At 38.2% G+C, this 23,863-nt stretch overlaps 1 protein-coding gene across 1 annotated transcript in view; it reads left to right on the top strand.

Annotated features, from left to right (window-relative positions):
* LOC109427628 (uncharacterized) overlaps positions 1-23,863 on the top strand; it is a 556,874-nt gene that overhangs the window by 294,807 nt on the left and 238,204 nt on the right.

Below are 23,863 nucleotides of genomic sequence, written 5' to 3'. Positions count from 1 at the left end.
TGTGCCACAAAGCTTTTGTGCAGTGTGAATTGAGGGTCAATTCAATAAGTGAATCTGAAGAAGTGAAAATTGTACGGTGATGAAGATTAATTCGGCTAGCTGCTGCTTTGGTGCAGTTGCCTTCGTCGTACGCAATACAAGAAACATTGTCAGTCGCCAGTGGAGTGAAATTGATACGTGAAATTTAGTGTGATAATTCAATTTTCAGCGCTAGAAGGCAGGTTCTCGATAGTCTACATATTTTTTGCATCTAATGAGGCATTGGCAAAGTTAAGTAAGAATATCCTGTAATGATTGGCTTTTTTTCGTCTGTGTGATGAGAATTTGTGCATATGGCGAAAACAGTTTTTACCCTAGATTGGAAGAATCTGGGCCAAGAATGTACATCAATGACCCACATTTGATTCGACATTTCTAATTGAGACGAAAGCTTTGGTATATGACCGATAATATTCATCTCTACATGTTTTGGGACGGATTTAAGTTGTTTCAATATATTTATTAGCATGTTAAAAAATTAATCAAATGCCCTCACTTGTGTCAGTTTTAATTTCAAATGGCAAGCCATTCTATGACTTTCAGTGGAGAGGAGATGCATTCAGAAAATACTTCAGATTTTTTTTCTAGTAAAACATTCAGAGATTCTTCCAACTGCGCTTCTTGGAATTGCTATACAGATTTCTCTAATAAATCCTTTAAAAATTTCGTTTAGAAATTCATTCCGCATAGCATTTCAGGAACTCCTCCACGAAGTTTTTGAATTCCTTCCAGAAATTTCTTTTGAGTTTCTCCGATGTTCTTTCTCAAAACCATGCTGAGTACAAAAAGTGATATTTTTTCAACGTGTTGTTCATTATTATTATTTCTTTATTATAGAGATTTTCAGCCCTAGGCTGGTTCATCTCTTTAAAAATATGACGGGGGTTGAGAAGCGAAAGAGGAGAACCCTGGCAGAGTCAGGGAGGGGAAAAGGGTTGAACAGAGTTTTTGTGCGTAGTATGAACGCGAAAATAACTGGCAACTGGTGGGGTTGTCTGGTCCGGGTCTAGCTGGGTCTGTCATAATCAAGCTTGGTAGGTCTTGTAATAATCCATCGGGGTCCGTTTTCGTTGCAGGTCAGTCTTCTTGGTTTGTAGTTCCGTTCATGTTCCAAATACAGTTCCTGTGGTGCGGTCTGCCTCAGAATCTCACTCCGTGCCAGTTCGGGTTTGAAATCCACATGAAACCGGGATGAGTGAGTCGCAGGTTAGTTTTGTTGTTGTCCGTGTCAGGCTGGGTCTTTAATTGGCTTGAGGGATTGAATGTTTGGTTCCTTAGAAGTGTCCGTTGTTTGAGCTGGGTCGTTATCGGGGTTTGTGCTTACAAGTTCAATTTCAAAGAGAGTGCCCTTGATGTGCTCAGGGCTCCACCCTGTGCGAGTCCTGGCTTGGAACCCACAGGGGGCAGAGATGACGAGCCACGGACAGTGGGATGTTTTAAATTTGGTCGTACAGCCCTGCGTCTTTTAGAAATATAAGCAACGTTGTTTGCCGGACCTCATCTGGAGATAGAGCGCTTTGTATGTCCGTGATATTGTACTGAATACGTAGATCCTCCAGGGTTCTGCAGTTTGCGATAATATGTTCCACTGAATTTGGTTCTGAGCAGGTATCGCAACGAAGTCGGAAATTTCCGGCGCCGCCCATACTATGGGAAAGTCTAGTATGCCCTGTTCGCAGTCTAGACAGAACAACTTGATCTCTTCGAGATGTCAGGTCCGGCCAACGCTGCGGGCTCGGTTTGATCTTCCGGATAAAAAGTGTTTGCCTCGACCAGAGAGAGTCCCACGCTAACGTGTTGTTCAAAATACAACAGCTTTTATAAGCATGAAGTCCTACCGAGTTTGTTTTTCTTCTGTAACCCTTTATAATGTTCTATATGAATATATCCATATAGAATATATCCATAATAGAACATCATAGCTCTCCTGATAAATTCCTATTAGGATTGTTTCAGAAGTTCTTACAGACAACAAATTTGTTACCGACTTGTTATATTTTGATAAGATAATTGTCGTCTTAATATCGAGTAAGTTTATAATTCATCCAAAAACCAAAATTTTGTAATTGAATAAAATAAATTCAAGGCCCTGAAGAAGGTCCCATCCCGGGTCGAAACGTAGGCGAAGATAAAAAAGTAGTCTATGCAAAATTTATGGCTGAGAAACCGAAACCCACGTGATACAAAATTCCAGTCAAACTTCCCTTCGTCTTCCAGGAATTCGCTTGGAAGTTTCTCCAGACATTTCATTGCTTCAGAAATTTCTGAAAAGGTTCCTCTAGACATGTTCCAAAGGATTTCTTTTGGAAATTTTCTGTGGGTTTATTTCAAAATTGCTCCATGATTTTTTTTAAGAAATTACTCTGAGAATTCATTAACCAAATCTATCATGTATCAGAAATTAACCCCCGTTTTTTTTAGAATTTCCTTTAAAAGATTCTTTTAGAAACTCCAGGGTTTCTTTCAGATTTTCTCATAAAAAAATAAGTAAATTCATTCTTAATAAAGTATTTTAATGATTATTCTCCCATGCGAGGGATTACTTCAAGAATTCGATTCTTCTAAAAAACCTAACAATGACTTCTTGTAACCTGCTCCAGAAATCTTTGGGAGATTTCTACAGGAATTTACCTAGGGATACTAAAAGAAGTTTCCACAGGAATGTTTCCAAGAACTTCTTCAGATCCTTTCTCCAGTAGTTTTTATTATTGATTTTCGACGATTCCAGCAGGAATTCCTCCAGAGATACCTGCAGGTATTGTTTTAAAGATTTCTTTAGGAATTTCACCTTGTATTCCTCCATGTATTGACCCAGAAATTTCTTCAAGATTGTGAAGAAATAATTTAAGTTTAAAATTCACGAATAAAAAGAAATTTAAAAAAAAAATCTTGATTTCGCTCATGAATTCTTTAAGGAATTCATTCATAAATTTATCCAAATATAGTCCTAAGACTTTCTACAGAATTTCCTTAGAATCAACTTTTGCAGAAGTTTTTCTTGGTATTGCGGAAAATATTTCAAAAGATATTTCTTCGAAAATACGCCCACTTCAAAAGTACTTTCAAAAACATCTACAATAAATGTATAAAAGAACTTCTCTAGATTTTTTCCGCAAAAAAATAGTATTATTCTACCAAGGGTTTCCTTAGGAAAGATTCCAGCTATTCCTCCAAGATTTTTTTGGACATTCCTCCAGGAATTCTGCTAAGAATACCTCCAGGAATTTTTAACGGATTTCGACTAGGGATTTCTTCAGAAATTGCTTCAAGCAGTTTTTCCGATATTTCTCCACGAATTCCTTCTGGAAATTTCAGAGAATTCCTCCAAAAATATCATCAGACTCCAGTTGTATTTAAAGATTCCCTTCAATAATTCTTCCATGGACTTTTTTTCGGAGATTATTTTATGAACTCCTTCAAAAAATCCTTCAGGGATTCCTGCAGAAATACCTACGGAGATTAATTTGTAAATTGCTCATGTGATTCCGTCACAAATCCTAAGAGATTTCTCTCAGATTGCTCCAGGGTTATTTTTGAATATCTAGCAGAAATTAAAACTCCTAGATGATCATCTTGAAAACTTTCTGAAATATTCCTTGACATTTTCTTGAGAGTGTCTTTAAAAGGATTTTGTTTTCAAAAACTTCTCCAATATTCTTTCAAAAATTATTTTCGGAATTTTTCCTCAAAACTGCTTCCAAACATCCTCCACTGGCTTTTTAAGATATTTGTTGAGGGATTTCTCCAAAGGTATCTTAAGGTTTTTTTTTAAATTTCTCCAGATACCTTCGGAGAAATTCCTCAACGAATGTCTTAAAAACTTGTGGAGGAAGTTTGGAAGCAGTTTTGAGGAAAAATTCCGAAAATAATTTCTGAAAGAATTTTGGAGAAGTTTTTGAAATTAAAACCCTTTTAAAGACACTCTTAAGAAAATTTCAAAGGAAACCCAAGAGAAATATCTGATGGCTTCTCAAAAAGCACCCAGCAGGAATTCTGGTAGAAATTTTAGACAAAGCAATGAAAGAATTCTTTTCAAGAAATTCTGAATAAATTTCGAAACGGATCTCTGAAGGATTTCCTGAAAGAATTCTTAGCAGAACTCCTGGGGATACCTCTGGAGAAATTTTTGGAAAATTTTCTGAACAATTCCTGAATGGATTAGAAGCCAGAATCCCAGAAACAATTTCTGAAGTAAAACCTAAAAGTGTTTCCAAAGAAAAATCTTTCGAAGATTTTTGAAAAAGAAAATACTGGAGAAATTCTTGAAGGGATCGCTGCACACATTTCTGAAGGGATACCAGTTTTTGATGGAATCTATGGATGAAAACCTGAAAAAGGGGAGAACCTTCAGCAGGAATTCCTATAAGATTTTTTTTAACTAAAGAGATGCAAAACAGTGAATTCTGAAAAAAAAAACGTAATAAAGAGAGAATCTCGGAAGATATTCTTGAAAATTCAGAAGAAAGGTCTGAATAAATCTTAAGTCATAAGTAAATCTTAGGTATTTATTAAGCACTCCCCTTGATAACTAAAGGAACTTCCAGAAAAATCTCTTTTTAGGAGTTTCCGGAGAAATGCCATGAAATAATACCCGCAGGAAGTCTTGAAGCTATCCCTGGAGGACTTGAATGAGGAATATCTGTAGGATCCTCTGATGGAATTCCAACAAAACTTTCGGAAAGGATTTCTGAAAAAAGTTTGATTTTTTTAACAAAATCGCTCGAGGAATTTCTGCATGAATCTCTGAAGAAACATTCGAAGGAACTCCAACGGAATCTCTGCATAAATTCCTGCATGAAATTGTGAAGAAAATCTGGATTAAATCATCACTAGATTGCTTTTGCAACCCTAAGTATGGCCACAGAGAAACAGAGGTAACTCTTGGAACAAATTTCAGTAAAAAACATCGTCACGAAAACGTAACCGTCCAATACTATTCATGCAGCTCTTGGCCAAGCAACCACTAGATGGTGGTAGTGAGCAAACGTCAAACAGGAGTAAAAACGATCTAAGTGCCGCGCGTAGCCAATCGATCAACTTCCAAATATTTGAATTCACTGTTGAAAAGGTGATCGATGGAGTGCGAGTAGAGTGTGACGTCTGTTTCTCTGTGGTATTGCTTTCAAATTTATCTGAAAATATTTTCCAATGTTTTGGTAGATTTATTTGGGCAGTTGCTTGCAACTTTAAGAAACCTTCCAAGGAGATCGACAAGAGTCTGTCGGGCTAAAATTTGGTCAGGAATTTAAAAGAAATGTTGCAACAATTTGGTCAACAATTCTAATAAACACACTTGTGACTCCATAGGAGCACGACAAATAAAGTGTGTTGCTTTCGCCCTCGTTCAAATACCCGACTAGAAAATTGTAATATAATTATAACAAAACGTGATAGGGTGACAATGAGTATTATCGGCAGGTTTGTTCTCTTCGTCATGGGGGGTTCAATAGGTTTCAAAAAATCCCCAAAGACGAAGAGAACAAAACGGCCGAGAATAGGTAATTTTCCCTATTTACAACTCATTGTGATATAATCCAGTTTAACATCGTAGGGTATCGCGCCACTTGGGCGGTGGCTTCTATATTCGTCTGTTTTCCACTATAACTCAGTCAATTTTGAACCAATTGACTTGAAATGTTGTACACGGGTAGATACTATACCTATCTCACCACATTCCAAAAGTTTTGTCAATTGGTTCAAATTTGACTGAATTATAGTGGAAAACAGACGAATATAGAAGCCACCGCCCAAGTGGCGCGATTCCCTAGGTGTTTTTAAAAACTATAGCTGAGGGGCCCAGATGCAAAAGGGTGTAAGTGACCATTTTGCCGATTTTGAGCCTGAGTATATTATAAAGTTCTTCAGATTTTAAGCTTTTGGGAACTTTTTTAAGATTGTTTCTACGATGAATGGAAAAATTACAATAAATCGGAAAAAAATGGGTTGATTTTGGAACTCTATACATTTTCTATGGGATGAAAAATTGGTCAAAAACTTCAAGCCTGATTTACGCGAAAGTGGGTTTTTGTCACTTACACCCCTTTGCTTCTAACCCCCTCAACTTGATATTATGTTATAAGTGTTACTCACTGTAGTATAATTTAGTTTTGATTCTTTGACGTTTAGAAAATAATGTTACAAGATTGTATCATATTTTGATATGTTACCTTACGGTAACACTTTGCTTATTTGTCTACGGTGTGGGAAGATAGGGAGACCAATTGTGCAGATAGATTTTAAACGATCATTTCAAACTGAGTGTACGGTGTTGGTAGCAGAGTACTAAAACATAGATTGGTGATGTGGGTGGCGGTTGCAAACATCCAAGTGAAGTATGGTGCTATGGAAACGGAAACAAAAAGGCGAAGATTGACGAACGAAGTAGGGAGTCGGGTCTTCGGACCGAGCGAAGCGATGAACAGGGAGTCAGTGATCACCCAGAGAACAAGCAAGGTGTGCCGGAAAGTAGCTAGAGCCATCGAGTTGCCGCCCAAAGGACTCGTGAAGGCTGAAGTTGGCCAATCAGCATCTATAGCCGAGGGTCGGTCGCCAGAGACGTCCTCCCCTGAGCCGACACGAGATCCGCCAATGTGGAAGCTGACAAACATCTATCCACGATTTTGATGGGACACCTGACGGGCAATCTACACCATCGCTTCAACTCAACCACGAACACCCCCCCCCCTTTTAGGGGATGGTCCGGCCGTGTCGCCAACGAGTTTCAGGCCCCAGCACAGAACGCCATTCGACATCTATTTCGGCTGAACGCCGGACGGCCGAATTTACCTCCGCATGACCTCTACGCCATCCACCAACAGACACTGCGACCTCCCCCCCCTCCCTCATCATGGGGCGGGCCGTCAACCAACAGTACAATTAACAAGAACCTCGGACATCTGCGATCGCGTCGGGATCCAAGATCGTAGGGCAATCGTCAACTGCCATCCCCCCCTCGTCACCCAGGGAAGCGGGGCGGGTAACTTCAAGACACGTGGTTGCTCTCCGCGTGTACTCCTCCTGCATGAAGATCAACCGCATCACTACCGTGTACGTACCAGTTTGGATGAATACACTAAATTTAAAGGTAATTGTTTAGCTTTTAGGAAACCCCACCGTCCGAATACTTCCCCAACTAAACGCCATGGGACCCGGGAGCCCAAAAGACGGCCTTGAGTGCCCACCCCGAAGCGGCCGCGGCTCAGACCAGCTGCTTGGGGCTTTGGCCCGTCCTCCTCTGGGACGGAGCAATTGACTCCCGGGGTCAAAGTTCGTTTCAGATATAAACTAGTAATCTAGAAGCTAAAACTCATATCAAATTTTGTTATAATTTTGATCTGATCATAACAAAATAGGTTATTGTATTGATAAGACCGGTGTCCTTTTTGTTATTTCTTTAGTTATTTTTACATCATCCAGAGCCTAGTTGATAACATAATAAGTTATTGAAAAATATTATAACATCATAACATAATATGATATAAACTTGATATAAGTTTCCAGTTCAGTGAATACAAAAAGTTTGTCATAAACAAGCCACTACGCAGATAATCATTAACAAGCTTTGGCGGAAACATGGCTTGAATCAGGCATCTGACATCATGTGCTAGCTAGCGCATATTATGAAATATTCATTTACCCAGTGTAATTATCTTCATCGGACACGTGTTTATCAGCTTAGTCAGATCACTTCAAAAGCTTCGCATCCACCAAACAATACCGTCATCTGGCGGTATAATTCTCACGTTTAATCTACGTTTTAACAGCAATGGTTAAACAACTTGAATAAAGTCAAGCTTCACTGATGATGATGATTCAATGAAGTCGCGAACAAGCTTGAAAGCTAACAATTAGTGCCGTGTTGTATTGGACAGTAATGGTTGCATGATTTTTCCCATGATAGATGATCAGTTTTAGAGGGGATGTGTACCATATCAAACTTACCCGGCATCAAGTGTCGATGACAGAATCCATGCATTGATATCGCGAAATCCAAAATCCAATTTCACGAGCTTCCAATATCCGCTGGTTTTTGGAGCGGTTTTTATTTCTCTTCTCAAGTAATATACATATACGGGCTTGGTGGTCTAGTAGCTACCGCTTCTGATTCATATGCAGAAGGTCATGGGTTCAATCCCTGGCCCGTCCCTTTCATCCTACTTTGTATCTTTCTATCCACTTCCTCTCTCTCTCTTCTCTATATATACAACTCATGTATATTCATATGTCCATAGCCATCGCTAGAACCAGAAACGAATTGGAAAAAAGTCGTTTCCCTCCCTTCCAATTTCCACTCACAGCACAGTGTATATAACGCCTACAAGTTATGCAACCAAAGCGTGCTGTGCCGCTTGACCCTATTCCCCTCATTCACCACTCAATCTATCACCTCTCGAACACTATAAATAACCCCATATCCATGGATCGCATCACCGATCCAACGGTGACTCCCAGATCTCCCATCCTTTCCGTCTAACAAATACCCCTGTTCGTGCTGGCTGTGGGGATGCAGAGGTGATCTCGGTCTTTAGTAGCAACAAACCAGCACACTCTAACATTCCTTTCCCTTCCCAACTGACTATAAGGACGTGGCCGGCGCCGTTATTGATTCAAAATGTATGAGCTGCTAGAATTGCACTTTGAGAATAAGTGGAGTGTCCCAGCCCTTATTCATTTGGATCTCAGTGCAATTGGTACCAGCTCAGATCAATCACGGAGTAGCAACCATTGACATGTATAGTCAGATTTGATCGTTTTTTTTTTTTCGTCAAGTAATATACATACTGTCACCCTCGTAAAAGTTTTACAGCTCTGTACTATATCAGCCAGCCAGCAGTCATGTAGTACAACTTCGACGCGACGCACATTTCAGAGTCACTCTGAAGTTAATGGCATGCAAAAATATTCAACGAACTTTCGACAGCAACAGCGAATGGTTATGAAATCTACAGTTTGGCGGCGAACGGAAAGAGCATTGCATGGCAGTGACTTCCTTCCACGGCCATGATATGATGGCTTGGGAGACTAGCATCCACCCGGAAATTTGATCATTCAAGTTGTCGTTAAGCCAATGTGAACGAAAAGCTTATAATTTCATTTTCCTTTTTTTTCTGAAAAACGTTAGATTTAAAAAATCACTTAAGGTAGAAAACACCGTCTGCATTTCTCAACAATTTAAAAAGTTGAAAGCTATTTATTTGTTGAGAAATGATTTGTGACGCATGGTGTCCCGATCGCGTACCTGACGATAGTGAATTTTGCTAATTGTGTTTTCAAGAACTTTTCTAAAGAGTGGCGCATTTCAGCCCAACCTCCCCACCCGTAGAATTAATTTTCGGTTCAAAGCCACTTCCGAGTTGACAGAATGTGACATAATATGAATAGCGGATGCGGATGGATGGAGGCATTGACCGGACCCGCAAGAACACAGCCAGCCGATGGCCAAAATGCGCAAACTAATTGAGTATGCAGCAGCAAGCAACTCAATAACTAACCAAGACCAGCTTGGGGGTTCACCATACTTCATTATGTACCACTTGGACCGAACGCAGAAACTTTGATCGATTCTTGTTGATTAGGACCTAAAGAGTCTGAAGGAAACAGTTTGAGGTGGAGGATGGCGACAAGAGGTGAGTAATTATTAAAACTTACCACGAACTTTCGTTCCATAGAGTCAAGTTTTCTTAAGACGAGAAGCATTATTGTGAGGGTGAATTGGATTCAGTGCTTACAACAGAAGGGGGACTATGTTCGGAACCCGACGGTGCGGTAGCGGTGTGCTGTCGTGACAATAATCAGTTGTAGAAAAGTTGTTCATTTGGAAGCGAAATAATGGGCTCGTGAATGCGTGCCTCGGCAAGAATGGAACGGAGTAACTGTTTCCGAAATGGTTCCAATTGAATAGACGATAGAGTTGATGGAAGGAAAATGTAATCAGCTAGAATAGTTGACAAATACTGGATAATTAAACTCTGATGAAGTTGAGGATGTCTTGCTTTGTTTGAATGTCAAACAAATTGCATTAGATAGACCATCAAAGTACCATCAAAATATTCAATGCATTTCAACCAGAATTCTGCCTAAATATTTATCTAGGATTCCTGCTGATAAGATTGATTTTCTCAGCTGACAACGCAGACGTATAAGTTTGTTCCTCTTTGGAGCCACCAACATGTGCGAAATTGAGAAATCGAAGGAATTTCGCTCAGATTCACAGAATTAATGTGTATTTTATGTATGTTGTTCACTGTTATTTGTATAATAGAAAAAACCACGTTGAACTTTTCCTTTTTTCCTCACAAATCAGTATATTCCAAACTCCCTGACGCGTAAACCTCCATCCGTTTTGTTGCCAATCAGTTCGGTTACCTACCGATGAAAAATCTCCGCACAATATTTCATTACGCTAATGAACATTCTACTGCTCTCGGTTTCGTAACCACCATCATAACATGACGGGGCGCTGCTGCCTGCCGTAGGTGCTTACAGCTAACATTCGTTTGCTGCCAGACCAAGCCAGGCAGCGCCGTTTATGAACGAACACATCCATTTGTAATCTAATTTTCACTTTTTTCCTACTCTCGCTCTCCTCGGCCGTAAACAATATTGCGTTAGAGGTCCGTCGGATTGTCAGACCGACGGACACCCATCACGGGAAAACGCTCATCTTTTCCTCTCGTCGTCGTATTGGAAAAATAAAATAACAACAGCGCGAGTGAGATAATTGAACCGAGCGAAAGAACTGCGCTAACCATGGCACTAATTTCACTAATTTATTTTCGTTTCCATTCGGATCCTAAACCCAAATCCGGAGGAGGGGATTCGCGGTGAGAGGGCGGCGGCGCATCCTACCCTGATTGGTTTCGCTTACCTACGCATCATTCAAAATAAATATTTCCTAATGAGTTTTTTTTTTTTGCTTTCCTTTTCTTTTGTTTTCCAGGTAAGTCGGCAAACCCGCCTCCGGTATCAATTTCCTTCAATCGTGCGTTCAACCAACGAGATGCGTGTAAGAAATAATATAAAAAAAGCGGCAACGCAATTGCGAATCGATCACGGTGGTGCCAGCCCATAACAAATCAGAGCACGCACGAACGCATGCACTGGTCTGTGAAGGGTCTTTCCAAGTAAGTGACAGCACTAAGGAAGAAGCGGTGCACCGTAAAGCGATGTAAAGCAAGCATGTTTTAATTTTTGTGTAACATTTGATTTTTAAATCTATGGCCAATGAAACGAAATTTATATTTTTACTAACAATATTTTCAGGGAACAGACAAGAAAAAGTTCAAAGAAATAAGCATAGTTGAGTTTTGAAAGCATTTGGAGAAATATTCTAGTTTTCTTTATCCAATAAGAAAAAAATATCTTCCAAAGTTACTCTAGAATTTCTTTCCGGAATTCCATCGAAAATTCTCTGGGGCTCTTTGGGATTTTTTCTCCTGAAAGCTCTCTAATGATGCCATACATATTTTCATCGGAAACTTCCTCCAAAGTTTATTCGGTAATTTCTCTTCGGTAAAGTTTCTCAGGAAAAATAAATTTAAGTAGTTCTTGTTGATTAATTAGCGTACTTTCAAAAAATTCTTCTGAAGGTCCTCTGGGAAAATCTTCTGAAGCTGCATACGAGTTCCTCTGGAAATTCCTTTCAAAGTTCCTCCAGGAATTTGTTGTTCTGAAATATTTTCAAAAGGTTTTTTCCGGATATGCAAAGGAAATTCCTTCCGGGGTTGCTATGGATGACACCCTGAGGTTCCTTTGAAAGTTCTCCCGGTAATTCTTTCCAGAGTTCATTCGGAACAAGTTTCGGAAACTTTCAGAATTCGTTCCAAGAGATTTTTTGAAATTCCTTTTCGAAGCACCTCCGGAAATTTCTTGCAGGGTAACTCCAAAAGATTTTTCCAGAGACCTTTCGAGAATCCTAACCTGCAAGCTTTTTTAAAGTTTCATTCATGTATTCAATTGTAAATTTTCCCTTGGTGTGCTCCGAAAGTTGTTTCCGTCGTACCTGTTGAAAACTCTTCAGAAGACTGTCCGGAAAATTCTTCGAAATTTCCATTTCCGGAGATCCTTCGGAACTCCCTTTCAGAATTCCCCCAAAATCCAATTCTGGACATCTTCCGGTTATTTCATGGAGCAACCCAGGTGGAAATCCTGGCGGACCCGTAGGTGGAATTCCCGAAGAAGTCCTGGTAAAATGCTAGAGGGAAATCATGGTTGATTCTAATATTCTAATTCTGGAGAAACACAGGTAGCACTCCTGAAGAAATCTCAGATGAGAATCCTGTAGGAATTTCAGTTTGAACTACTAGATGAACTTTCGAAAAATACAAAATGGAATCTCCGCAGAGAAACTTCAGGTAAAGCTCCCGGAGCGTTTTTAGGTGAAACTCCTGCTATACTTCTGAATTGAACTCCTGAAGAAATGACTTGCGAAACTCCCGAAAAAAACATGGAAGGAACTGCTGGAGCAATTCAAGGAGGAGCTTCTAGAAGAAACCAGTTGCAACTCCAATAAAAAAAACAGGTGGATGCTCTGAGAAAATCTGAGGTGGGACACATGGAGAAATTCTAGATGGAACTCTCCGGGTGAACTGCACATCTTCGGGAATAAGTTTTATCTTGAATGATGTCTGTTTCTATTTACCAAACAGTGACAAGTGACGTAACATGTGCGATTTGAAACAACTACCTGTGGAAAAAGCGGAATTTGGTCTGATTTTGACCTTCCAAATTTTATTAAATGTTTTAAATTTGAACCGAAAAGTGGACCACAGCAGAAAATTGCCCAACAAATCATGTTATTCGACCAGATGAGAATAACAAATTCATTGCAAGTTTTGTTCTTTTGTTATAATATTTTTTGTAATAGCAGTTGTATTATTTTTTATTAACTTTATTTATAAGATTTTCAGCCCGTGGTATAGCGGTTGTAAAAAAAACATTTAACGTTAGTAGTTATAATATAATAACAACAAATCTAACAAAATTCTTTCAATTCAAACAAAAATATAACAAATTTTGATATAACTATAACAAAATTCTATTAAAATTTATTTTATTGAACTTGCATGCACAATTACAACAAGTTCTGTAACCTTTTGCAGCACACAAATGTTATGACTTCTGTTATGAATCCCTTGACACAAGTAACTAATATAACAAAAATGTCAATTTTTCCCGCAATAATAAGAAAAATCCAACAAATTTTGATATAATTTTATTACAAAATACAGGGGATGGCCAACATGTTTGGGATATACAGCTCAACATAGTTCAACAAACATACTGTAACTTTTCAAAGAGTGCATCAAAAATTCTCAAACTTTGAATGTTATCAACCTATTATATAGTCGAAATAATTGAAACAGCTAAAATTTTCACTTTTCAAAAAATGTTCAACTAGCTGTAACTTTTCGAAAAGGGCATCTAATATTCTCGAGTTTTTACTGTAAGTTCATCAACTAGTTGTGTATCAGTAGTCCAAATTTGGAAAAGATCGGGCTATTCTACACGAAGTTAGAAAGATTGTAGAAAAAGGTATAACTATCCGATAGCCAACTCCAGTTAACTAATTGCAATTAAAATTTTGTTCATTTATGACTAATACAATGAACTTTGAAAAACGCTTGACTTTGAAATTATTAATAAGAAAAAAAGTCATAACAATTTAATTTATTCTATGGGTTTTTAGTGAATTCATCTATTTTTCATGTGCATCCAATTATGTTTTCAATTTAATGCCGGCCATTTGGTTGCTTTCCTTCGAAACATAAATATTTTCAAGTCAATATAGAGGGATTATTAGTTGAACTACAATTACCATCTCAAATTTTGAAAGGATGATGAAGATTTTAATAAATAAATTGGTATTATTTTAGAAAAATTATCTAATAGTTATAATTGTCTTTCGTGTATAGAATTTGAAGTTAAGTCAAAAGTTTTTAACAGCTCATTATGTATGTCATAAATGATAAAAATTTCATTGCATTTGGTTTGTTAAATCCGGAGATATAACAGCTCAAAGTTGGCTATCGGGTAATTACACCTTTTTCTAGAATTTTTCTTACTTCGTGCAGAATAGCCCGATCTTTTCCAAATTTGGACCACTGATACACTGACCACTAGTTGATGAACTCACAGTAAAAAATGAGAATATTTGATGCCCTTTTCAAAAAGTTAGAGCTAGCCGAACATTTTTTGAAAAGTGAAAATTCTACCTGCCCCAATTATTTTGACTATCCTCTGTAGTACAGGGCCTGTATGCATTATTGGTACAAATTTGTTTGCTCGATTAATTAATCTTTCGCGAAGCTAGAACTTTTCTGGTAAAACACTATTTTTTAGACATACGTAATGCCTGAAGTTCATAGGCACAATATGTGTTGAAAAATGGACAAATTGAGTGGAAAAATTGCGAAAAAATTAACGTAGTTCTGGTGAGATTTGAACCCACGTCTCCCCAAGTTCGCTAGACAGGGCGCGTTAACCAACACCGCCACAGAACAAGGTAACAGTTCTGTGAAGTAGAAAGCCAACCTGAACCCAAAGGCCACTTTTTAGGCAACTAATTTTTGAACTGTCATATCTCGGAAACCAGTGAACCGAATTGATTGAAATTTTGAACGGTTATCAACAATGCAAACAGTCAAAAATTTGAACATTTTAACATTTTTGAAGACAAGGTGTAAATAGTGGGCCGGTCTCAGCGAGAATTACCCATATATTGCTGTGTGCATTCAAAATGCAAATACCAAATGCGGGAGCACCAAATGCGGTAAGATTTTCTAACAAGTAACCCGATGTCAGTGGGAGCTTTCGAATCCTAGGCAGGCGGTGATATTGGCTATGGTTGCTACGTTGCCTTTGGTAACATGTGTTACCGCGTTTGAAGCGCATTTGGGCATCGTTTGCATCTTGAACGCACACAGCAATACTAAATTAAAAATAATATCGATAATTTCGAATGTAAGTTAGATTTATTAACTTCAAAGTTCAAACATACAATAAACCTTAAAAATACACAAAAAAGTAGACCAAATAAGTGTTGGAAACACTGGGCAAAATCAAATCATATCGTAAATAAAAAGAAAATCGCGTTAAGTACTGTTCCTTTGAATTCCACTAAGAAATTGCATCCTTTGACAGATACGTATTTCGACCTCAACTGTAAGGTCGTCTTCAGTGTCTTGTACTTGACTCGAGTCAAGTACAAGACACTGAAGACGACTTAACAGTTGAGGTCGAAATACGTATCTGTCAAAGGATGAAAATTCTTAGTGGAATTCAAAGGAACAGTACTTAACGTACTTGACTCGAGTCAAGTACAAGACACTGAAGACGACTTAACAGTTGAGGTCGAAATACGTATCTGTCAAAGGATGAAAATTCTTTTTTTTTATTCCTGTTCGGGTTTGTCACTGCGACCAGTTTTTAGATCTATTGTGACATTACCCGTATCCTTAGTGTAGCGCATGTCGCATTACTCAATTGCCATTGAGGGGCAATAAAGTATCGATTTTGATACAGTTTTTGTTTTGTTTTCTTAGAAAACAAAACAAGAGTACTGATATTGGCCATACATCGGAAACCTAGCATCACCCTTGTTTTACTGCTAAATTCTCCCCAGTAGGAAGTTTAGGACCCGTGTTTTAACATTAGCAGCAATATATTCCAATAATGGAACATGTGTTCAGTAATAAGGATTCTAGTATGTTCCTTGCGTACTAGCACTTTCCAGTCTTCGAAGAGTTAGTACATACATGGATCCCTAACCCAATTTGATTTCCTTTGCATTGAGTTTAGCCTCAGATGGTGAGGTTTTTAACTATATGCAAAATAAAGTTGGTAAACTCAGTTTTATTCAAAAACTGGAAGTCACCAAAACACCAGTAGTAGGACTAAATGCTATAACTCCTTGAATTACAAGAACACATATTCCAAAATTGAAAAATAGGACGACACTAGATTTCGGTTTGGTAGATCTATCACCGCAACGCAACCCAAAAAGGCGATCTACCCGCACTACGGGCTCCGTTAAAGATCGAGCATCTTTTAAACCCCCTCAACCATTCATCCCTCAGCACGGGTCGCCTGACACCTTGGATTGGGGTTACCTGTTTGGTGGACTTTTACCCCCGGAACAGGTGGTCCGTAGTGCTATTCTAAGCCGGCAGCTACACGGGCAATGAAAATTCTTAGTGGAATTCAATAGAACAGTACTTAACGCGATTTTCTTTTTATTTACAGATATTTCCCTAACAAGCCCAGGTTAATCATCATCAAAATCATATCGTTTTATTTGCTCAAGAGGACCTTAGCTGTTTCCGTTGCATAAAAGCGTAAGTTCTTCCTTCGTAAGGGAAAGAATGTCATAGGCCCTACAGAGATGCACTAGCCTGAGACCAAAAATCTCGTCTGGCTGAAGTCTATGGTCACTACAAATAAAATAAAAAAAAAACTTTGTATGGACGAAAGTCTGCAGTGGGGAAGGGTCTGAGATAACAAAAAAAAAAGAATCTACGTAGTCTATGGACAGCGCCTAAAAGTTTATTGGATTTCACCAGAGTTCTGCTCGATGACCAATTCCACACTCTTGAAAATTCGAATGGAGTTCAGGACTGCCATCTTTGTATTCCACTGATCTTGCCTTGGATCTTGCCGTTAAACTGTGCGAAAGTGTTTGTAGCTGAGAAATGCCAATGTAGGAAAAGTTTCATTTTGATCAATACTACTCCATTCACCGGTGCCGCGCCCTGCACGTTCAGCATTCAAGTGAGTGCCTAACGGGGTTCGAATGCCAATGCCAACTAACTCCAGCAGCCTGCACTATGCGTCGGTCGCACCGTCGACGTCCGTCGGTCAGTCGCAGTTAACGGATGCGCTTCACTACACCACTTTCAATTAAAAGCACATTATGTCGAACGTCCGCTCGGCTGGCAGGCTGGCTCGCTGTCCGGTCGGTATAGTGCCGTCCATTCACGCGCGCAGATCAAGTGCGATGTCGATGTCGCACCGTTTGATGGCTTGTTGGGAATGTGGATTTTAGCGGAATAGTGTCTGTCTGTCTGCTGCGAGTTCACAGCAGCATTGGCATCAATCCATTCATCAAGTGTCCGTCTGAAGCTTGTTCTTTTCGAGTTTGAAGTTATAGCGTGGTTTGATGCGTAGCTTAATACATTTGTGTCAGATAGTTATGCCACCAGTGATATGAGGATGGTTGAAAAAAAATCATGGAATATTTGTTTCATTTCATACTTTTTCATCGCTTCTTTCCCTGTGATTTATTTAACCTTTTGAGTAGCAAGCCCTAAAATACATTTTGTCTAAAGCTTAACTAAAGTTTTGAAAATGATTTTTTTAATGATTAATTGTTGATGAGCGGGCATCAAGATGAGTGACAAGCAGGAAGATTTTTTTCCGAATACCTTCGGAAATCAACCACAGCACAGCAACTATCAATTAACTGTTACTCGCTTAACATTCCCAACCCCAATAGCTAACTCTCGATTGGAAAGATAGCAAAACAAAACCCCAGGCAGCTACAAACCATATCCAGAGCCGGAAAGTGGATGCCAATCGGTTTCTCGCCGCTGGCGACGACGGCGGCACCTCTCTTCTTGTGACCGGTCTGTATGGTGATGGCGACGAGGACGCGTCCCTCTTCCGATGAGGAGGGCTACGACAGCACGGCGGTGACTGCGGTGCAAACGACGACGGTAACCAACAAGCAATTGCGTTTTCCGGTCGAACGCCAGTCGAGATCGAATTAGGAGGTGGTGGTGTAGAATGCTTCCCAAACGACAATTCTAAGCCCAGTCAGTTTGAAGGAAGTTTTGAAAACGGTCAAAACTCCTAAAGTCCATTAATTTTCAGTTTTATGATGGTTCAGAAAGCCTCTTCGAGCCTATTTCTAATAAAAAATATATGCTTACATTTAATGCGGATTTTATAAAAAGAAGGCATTAGTATGTACTCAATGTGGCTTTATACTCGAACTTCCCCTACGTGTCTATGCCACTGGGTACCTAACCATACCAAAAACGCTTCGGGTTTGCTCTTGATTCCGCACGTCATTTGTTTGGTGTGCGCATATTTTTCCGGGCATTTGTCGTACATCGGGCACCATTACCTACCGGCATGGCACTGCTGTCTCCACCGCTGCCGTTGCCACTAGGTTAGTACCGGGCGGGTGATTTAAAAAAGCAGATCACACACAACACGAGCAACTGCGGTTGTGAGGCTGGATCTCTGGTTAGCGCGGTTTTGCAGCAGTGCTAGTCAGTGTGGTTATGACGTACGTACCTAGTTAACAGAGTTATTTTTTTCCTGGCTCTTCTAAACACTCTTTACTGTGACTTTGCTTGCTGTGGCTAACTAACAAATGGCTGCCCGAGGTCGGAGTAAATCACAAACTGATTCAATTAACTAGGTGGGATGCTTGGTTAGCCAGCGTGATTCGTTGCGTATTCCACTGCAGTTGGTCGGTGGTTTCGGTTGGGGATACGTACCTGTTGTTTGACATGGGGATCCAGAAATGGATGCCCGTAGAGAAATGTAGCGTTCTTGGCTAGCCGGAGGAGATTTCCTAATGAAGATTGATGGTTTTGTGTGATTTTGTTTTGAAAATCTAACATTATCCATCTTTCTAGTAAAACAACCCAGGATAAACAAATGTCAATATTATAGGATATAACGAAGATCTTAACATCAACAGATTATATGCGAAGATAATGTTGAAGGTGTCCGTCTGTCACTAATTATTTGCGAAGATTTCAAACGATGTATAATATCTGATTGTACGTCGTTTCCCGGAAAACCATTTCCCGGAAACCCGTTTCCCGGAAAGCCATTTCCCGCAATGTACCATTTCCCGGAAAACCATTTCCCGGAATGTATCATTTCCCGGAAAACCATTTCCCGGAATGAGCATTTCCCGGAAAACATATTCAATATCAAAAAACAACATTTTTATTATTTTCATTATTTTGTAAATATTTCTTTGCATAAAAATAATTATGTACTACTTTCAATTTGTATTAGTTTTTTTTTATGACGAGTATTATGAATAATTGAAAGCTCTAAATAATGGCATGCCTCCACAGCTAATCGGAGGGACAAGAACATTGCCATTGTCTCTTTTCCAGTTTTTTGATCTTACGAATATCAAAGACTCCTTGTTGGTAGCCTAAGTATTTGTCAAAAGTATTGCGTTCCTCTTCTTTGAAAACTAAAGTTTGTTTCAAATAACTATTATAGCAGTGATGATGATGATTAACCTGGGCTTGTTAGGGGAATATCTGTAAGTAAAAAGAAAATCGCGTTAAGTACTGTTTCTTTGAATTCCACTAAGAATTTGCATCCTTTGACATGTCAAAGGATGCAAATTCTTAGTGGAATTCAAATAAACAGTAGTTAACGCGATTATAGCAGTATAACTTTAAAGAACAGCCTATGTTTAACCCTCTAATACCCAACCCCGCCTTTAGACGGGGTATAGTTTGAGCATTTTTGTAATTTTTGTTTCGTGGAAAATCAAAATTTTTATATTTTTTGCTGATATTTAGGACTGTTTTGTATATCTCAAAATGGTTTTCGTCTATTTTAAAGCGTATTTACATTTTACATTTTTTAAAAATCATTGAAAAATTGATGTTTTGGTCACATTTTAAAAGTCATTGTTTATTTTGTATTGAATCGCAACAATTAACATATTTTAAATTTTTCCCAAATCATTCTACACTAGTTTAATAGTTTAATGAATTCGAATACACTCTAAAATTATTTTCCCTAAAATTACACGGAAAAAAAATTTTTCTATGAAAAAGAATAAAAATAAAAATATTTCAACAATAATTATAAAATCTCAAATTGTTTTCATCTCAAAAAATCCGTCCCAAATAGGCTTCCAGAAAAAATATAAAAGTGTGGGGATGTTCAAAAAAAAATTAGAAAAATCAAAAACTTAAATTCACGAAATCGAGAATTAAAAGAAATCATCTTCCAAAACATGTTTAAATCGATTTTAGATGACGAAAAATGATATTTAGATCAAAATAAAAAATTTTGGTATTAGAGGGTTAAAAGAAGGGAAAATATTCGATGAAATAGTTTGCAGTTTAATCTCGATAAACACGAAAGAACGGCATATGCGTTAAAGAAGGGAATATATCATATGAAAATATTGCTAGCTTAATGCCAACAACTATTCTAACTGTGTAACTAGAAAGAACAGCCTATGTTTAAAAGAAGGGACAATACTTAATGAAAACATGGACAGGTTAATGCCGACAACTATTTTGAAAGATATCTCGGAAGAACAGCCTAGGTGTAAAAGAAGGGAAAATATCGATTGTGTAACATTTCGCCGAAAACCATTAGGCGGAATTCTTATTCGCGGTGGAACATTTTGGAAAATCGTTTTGCGGAAAATCGTTAATATGATACAAAAATTTAACTGATCGAGAGACTACATCATGATAAGATCTAAGATTCAAAACTCAAAACAGCAAATGAAGTATGGAATGTTTCGTATCAACAATTAAATTTTTGTAAGGATATACTTCAAAAGAACGGCTTATGTATGAAAGAAGGAAAATTCTTCGATAATAATAATTCAGCAGTTGTTATTCTAAAATCAGCATAACGCATAATATTTATCAAAAAACAGCCTTTGTTGAGTAGAAGGGCTGATATCTGACATCTGATTAATAGCATATCTGTAAAAAAACAGCGTATGTTTGACAGGTAGGAAATTCTCTGATACAAAAATGAGATTTGTTTTGATTTATGTTATAACAGTACAAGCTAGTTGGAACATCAAAAAAAAGAGAAAACCGATCAAGTTACCCCTAAGGAGTGTTCCCAAGAGTGTTCCTTGACTTAAGGGATACGCGGTCACGTGGTTTACAAAAAGCAACATTTTAACATATAATGCTTTCAGTCAATAAGGGCGGACGTGTAGAAGCTGAGAAGTAGGCTCAGTGCGAAAATGATGATGCTGGGAAATTAGGCTCGATTGACATAAGGCGATTAATCACTGGGCTGAATAGATGTTAGACCAATTGGATTGAAATATCTGCCTATTATTAAAAGAAAGAAAAATCTCATTAGAATGAGTTAGTTGCTGGTTTACTAAATAATACTGTAGCACTGCAACATATAAGTTAACAACTTATTCTTTAAAGAAGGCAAATTTTTAAATGTAGATATCAGTTTGGTCACCACCAGTGTTATTTGAAAGGAGACCACATTTAAAAAGAAGGACAAACCTCCTACGGAGTTAGCAGTGGACCACTAATAAACAACATCACTGTGCAACTAGAAAAAAAAACTCGATTTAGAGAAGGATACATTTCTGAAGGTAAAGTCAGCAGCCTGGGCACCAAAAAAAAACACATTAATAGTGTTACTCTAAAGAACAGCCCATTCTTAATAGAAGGAAACATGTTCGTTTTATTAGCAGTTTGGTCGCTGGCCAAAATTTTCAACAAAGTAACTTGAAAGAACAGCCTATTATCAAAAGAAGGTTAAATCTTCTATAGAGTGCCGGATTTCATCGCCGCAAACTTAACAACACATATACAGTCTTTGACGAAGAAGACAAATTATGGAACATTTAGCAATTCGGTATTTTGCTGGAAAGAACAGCCTTATTTGAAAGAAGGAAGAATCTCTGATGGAGTTACCAATATAAGCGCGTAAAACTAAAATCTATGTGACAACGATTGCTTATTGATTATTGCGCCTGATGACGTTTGGCCTAGTGGCCTTTGGCCTTACGTTCGATATTCTTGAGAACAGATTACTAATCAAACAAGGCAAATTTTTATTCAGGAAGGTATTAGATTTACGTTAGCGTTGGCGTTAGCGTTAGATTTACAATCAATTAGTATAATCGGAGATCTAAGGTTAAGCAGAGTTAAAGTTAAGCAGAGAAAATAATTTGTCATTCTTTTATTGTCAAATGTTAATTTCTTGATTTAGCTTTGGCTGACCAAGCCATGCGGAAATTACGCTGTTGATTCTTCTATCGTTTGTAAAATATTAAATTCCGCGAAAAAGTATTCCGCGAAATGGTATTCCGCGAAATAGTACATTCCGCGAAAAGTCATTCTACGAAATGATATTCTGCGAAATTGTTCATTCCGGTAAATGTTACACTGCAAATGTAATTCCGCGAAATAGTGTTCGGCGAAATGGTATACATCCAAAATATCCTATGAAATTATTTGCAGCTGGCTTCCAAGCTTAATGTCAACAACTATTTTAGCAATTTAACTAGAAGGAACTGCCTATGCTTGGAAGAAGGGAAAATATGTGATGAAAACTTGGCAGTTTGATTTCGTCGGTGGTTTGATGCCGACAACTATTTTATCAAAACTCTCAAAACTCCTTTGAAATAAGGAGAAATTTACTATTTGTGAGAATTACAATAATTGTAAAAATTATGGACTCTTATGTATTCTGCAATCATGCGCGTAAATAGAGCGCATTTAGCCCCCTCCCCCCAGCTACGATGTCGTGCTCGCTTGTCATACACCACAGGCGACGCGCTCGACATTACGGCTGGGGGGCTAAATGCGCTCTATTTACGCGCATGTCTGCAGTAAATGATTTTGTGTCCTTCTTATCGATAACTGTTCTTTGAATATCAATACTGTCAAACATTATACAAATATAATTCACTGCCATTATTTACAGAACACAAACGGAAAATTATTCTTATTTTTTTCCGGGAAATGGTGCGTTCCGGAAAATGGTGCATTCCGGGAAATGGTACATTCCGGGAAATGGATTTCCGGGAAATGGTCCATTCCGGGAAATGGATTTCCGGGAAACGTCTTTCCGGGAAATGGTTTTCCGGGAAATGGTTTTCCGGGAAATGGGGGACAGCCATAATATCTATTAGCAGCTATTAGAGTGACCCAAAATACAACATGTCAAAAAGTTCGATGGACTTCTTCATATTGATGCCATGCCATGATGCCCTGGTCAAATTTTCAGTTGAACCCTTCAATATTTGGGTGTACTATACTCGTTGGTATGGAAAAACATATTTTTTTAGCATTTTTCTCATAAGGGGCTCTTATGTTTCTTAAATTACATAATCGATTATATTGAACTATAGTCTTAGATATGCTGAGATGTATTTTTCGTAGACCATAAAACGAATAGACGCTTGTGAAAAGGAATATTAGCTGAAATCCACCCGGTGGTGCTTTACAGCCAACGTGTAAAGGAATAATAATAGCAACAACAGTTAAATACAATACTGGTAAAGTTCTGAAAGTTCTGGTGCTGTTTTCATACAGAGTAGTACAAAGCGAAAAACCTAGAAAATCTGCAATTATCATGGAATATCATTTTACCTGGAATAATACTAAAATTATCAGAAAATTCACAAGGGTTTGGTGGCCGAAGCTTTATGAGTTCCATAAAACCTTTATTTTCGAATTTCACTGAAACTGTGAGGGTTTCTAAATTACTGGCGGACCTTGGTTTCTGAAGGTCTGAGAGACTTTATAAGTGATTTCTAGAAGGAGTTTCCCGATTCTCGAGGAAAACAAATCGCATTATTTTCAGAAGATTTTGCTAACGAAATCCTTCCGGATCACTGGTCGATCACAGTAAATTTGTTAGAATTTGTAATAAAAGGAAACTAGATCCGGGTTGAACCAAAGCCGATAATTATTAATGTCAAGTGGCTGAAGAATTTAAGTGTTTTAAAATGAAAAATGAACAATAAAATTAAACAAACTATTCCAGTTTTAGCTGATTCTAGCAACCACCAGTATGCTCCATCTGCTCAAAGAACTCCAGTAAAATTTTA

Source organism: Aedes albopictus, chromosome 2 (assembly GCF_035046485.1).
Source record: "Aedes albopictus strain Foshan chromosome 2, AalbF5, whole genome shotgun sequence".
NCBI classification, from domain to species: Eukaryota; Metazoa; Arthropoda; class Insecta; order Diptera; family Culicidae; genus Aedes; species Aedes albopictus.
Note: the sequence above shows the minus strand (reverse complement) of the source record. Positions and strands in the feature narration are given on the sequence as shown.